We start from the raw sequence: 3,801 nt of genomic DNA, 5'->3' as shown, positions 1-3,801 counted from the left end.
GCTCGATTTGGTGTTATATGCTTTACATGATTATGTGCAAATTCTTGAATGCTAAGGCGGGTAGCCTCATCAAAGTATGATCATACGTTAATTCCGAGTATATATGGTATCCCCATATAGAAAGGTGTCGTCAATGTATTCTTATTGACGATTTCATTATTGTCGTCAATGTATACTTATTGACGGTTTTATTATCTAAATTGTTGCTATTATTTATTGTTTTCATATACCAGTTGTGGATTTCATACTATATACTTATTGTCCAAAACTATGAAAATTGCTCACCAACCTTCGTGTTGACAAACTCTATTTTATGCAATGTTACAGGTTTGATGTTAGCTTGATTGGATTACTTGAAGAAACTTATTATCTTGGCTTTAGGATATTAGAAAATAAAAGAACAAGTTATTTGTTTATCTATCTATTTGTCATTTTGTATGAACAATTGTTGTGTTATTTATGATGATATGGATTTAAATGAGTTGTTTAAATATTGTAATTTTATAGTGTCATTGTGTAATGAGCAATCATGTCGCACCTCGACGTTTCCGCCTTCATTGGTCGGGGTGTGACATCAAATTTGATAACCATTTAGACTATGATCGATTTCAAAACACTAAATGATATCATGCCAGGATACACACATCCTTTTATCATTTTCATCGTTTATTAGAGATTAACTTCTCTTTGAGAGCAAACATTATATGTTTAATTACCATGAAGAATCTTCTGGTTCTTCAATATTTTCACATCATCAATGACTCGGAGTGGTCTAGCCGTCAAGCCAGTATATTACATAGCCATGATTTATAAATATCTAGCTTATGATCATATATCAAGTTTCACTCGTGTTTGTTTAATACACGGCAAAAAAATACGAGAGAATAATGTATTATCATTTCAAACATTCATGTTAAAACACGTTTCTTGTATGTTATTCTCGTATAACCACTACCTGGTGGTTAATTTTAACGTTAACATGGTGGATCTCATTATCAATGTGAGAGTTATTATAATTTCCTCATTTACCATGATCATGACCTTTAACTATAACGATCGTTGTATAATCGTCGCATTATTAGCATAGTTAATATCATGAGCATTATAACAAGTTCTTCAATTGCCTTGCTCATAGACTTTACACCGATCACACAACACATTCCCTTCAAGGAATGGATTATTAACAAAAGAACTTTCATGGCGGCATCGTTACAACTTATTAGTTAAGTACATGATCACCATCTTTACACTGATTATTATATCACCAAATCACATTGACTTTTAGGAATTTATTAGAACCATACAACTTTTATAGTTGTTATTTCAAACTTCTTTTACCAATTTGGTAAGCATAGCTCTAGACATCAAGAATATTGATCAGCCCTGGTTTATGTCCTCCTTTTATCTCGGAGATACGTATAGCTACTCTATATATGAAAACACAGTTAAACAAACACATGAAACAATGGATACACAGCAACACACACTCTAAGTCTAATAACCTACACAACCAAATTCTGTAAAAACCGTAACAAAAAAAGGAAAAAAAACACAAAGTATTTAACAAAAAAAATCAAAACAAAAACTATATATAACACCAACAGTAATTTGAAATTTTAGTTGTAACTTTATCATAATAACAAATTTTGGGATTGAATTCGGTTTTTCAGAGTGATGTTGTAATATTTTGGTTTTTCATTTTCCTTGTAATTGTAATCATTACCCGACCTTATTTCGGGTAATTTATCAATAAAAATCCCGCAATTTCTTAGTGATTTTGTTTTATTTTATTTACTTTTAAATTAATTGTTATTAACTATGACTTATGTGCAAAATATACCCCTTAGGTTAACTTTAATCCCCTTGTGCACCCCCCACCAAAGACCAGGGACTCAATTGCAATTTAACATAAAACATTCTTTCCCTCCTTTCTTCCTCCACCGTTGGCTATACCCCCCCCCCCCCCCCCGCTCCTTGTTCCTTAATTCTCGGCAATAATCACGAAATTGATCCTACCATATCAATTCTTGACCCTAAAACGCGTCTATCGACACGTTAATCATGGTAAATGATAGCGCATTTACAGCTAAATCATCAACTCATGAACCACGGCTGCCTCTGACCTCTTTACACTACATAAACACGATTAAAACACAATTAAACGCACCCACACCATCCTCATACCAGCACCACTAAAACCCCTAACTCAATTTTACTAAAAGAAGCCGTTCAGACCAGTTTCGAGATCAAGTTAAAACCTTTATTAATACACAATCTCCAAGCATCCAAATGTCCATGAGATGTCTCTAAAAGATTTCAATTACTCTAACAAAGTGGTATTAGAACCTCAAGAAAAGAAAACAACCATTAGAAACAAATACTACAAGATTAGTTTTATTGTTATTTATAATTTTTTTGTCATTTTATGTTTGTTTGTACTTTCCTTTTTCAGATTTAAGAATTAATTTGTGCAATTAAGCATTAATCGATGTAGAAAAATATTTAAAAAACAAACATTACCATCAAAACAAAATAAAAGCATTGCACGCAAAACGTGTAAAAGCCCCTCTGTCTACGAGGCAGTCACATTAGGGACGAACATACATTGAGCTTAGGGGAAGCCTGAGCTAACCCTCAACTTTCGTGTCAAAGTGTAAATTTTTTTTTTCACCGTTTTATGTACCGGATACCTTTGAGACTTAGGATAAATTTTTTTTTTCACCGTTTTATGTACCGGATACCTTTGAGACTTAGGATACTTATTTTTTATAACAAAAACCCCAACACTTCACCCCTCAAACTCTTTTTTAAAGACCAATCTGGACTGGTCCATCTGGGAACTGGCTTAGAAAATGGTCCTGGTTAACAATTTTGAATCGCCTTCGGTTGAACCGGGCGGTTTTAACTAAACCGGGTTGAACCATATTGCGTTATGAGATGCTTTGAAAATTTTAAAAATAAGTTTTATTTGAAGTTAAGACTTGAACTCATGACGTTATGTTTGAACACCATGGCTTATCACTTATTCTACTATACAATTATGTATAGTAGGTGGGTTAAGTTCTTTAAATATGGTTATTCTCTTTTAGTTAATTTCAATTCTATTATTTAGTTGTGGTTTTTGTTGGTCATACTTTGTTAGTTTGTGGTTTTGTTTCCTATCATTAATTTTAAATTAATATAAATTGATTTCTAGATTAGAATTTTTCAAAATGTGGAATTATTTTTAGGAGACAAAATAAAGACAGGTGTACGGCCCATGTCACAGTCCGACTGTGCAACGAATCAACTTCATGTCATAATAAGACTACACATTTTCTTCTTAATTAACAATCTTTATTCCAAAAGCTACTCATGATACAAAGAAGAAAATGAAGATCAAGAGCAAGATATTTACCAAGATGAGCTGGTTAATTTGCTTTTGTGTTAATAAACACTATCACCAACTTCCGTGTGTGTAATTTGAGATGACTACCATATTAATGAGAGATGTGAAGGTGATCATTGTCTTTCTGAGTAGGAAGTGAGATGGGGTGATACTACCGACTGATGAGAAGTGTGAAGATGATCTCTACCTTATTAAAGAGACATTCAAGCGATCACCGCCAAAACTAGTGAGCTTTAAAGAGGCGTTCACTACATTCTTAGTGAGAAGTTCTAATCGTGATCTCTACCAGATTAAAGAGACGATTTATAGAGAAGGCAAACTATTAGTTGAAGAGCAAGGAACGGATATAAATGGATTTGCATGATAACATTCAAAAACTAATATATGTATTGTGTTATCTCTTCCCGTAACTT

The sequence above is a fragment of the Bidens hawaiensis genome, unplaced genomic scaffold, assembly GCF_021521415.1.
Source record: "Bidens hawaiensis isolate Kalapana, Puna unplaced genomic scaffold, B.hawaiensis_p1.1 tig00032368_1, whole genome shotgun sequence".
Lineage (NCBI taxonomy): Eukaryota > Viridiplantae > Streptophyta > Magnoliopsida > Asterales > Asteraceae > Bidens > Bidens hawaiensis.
Note: the sequence above shows the minus strand (reverse complement) of the source record.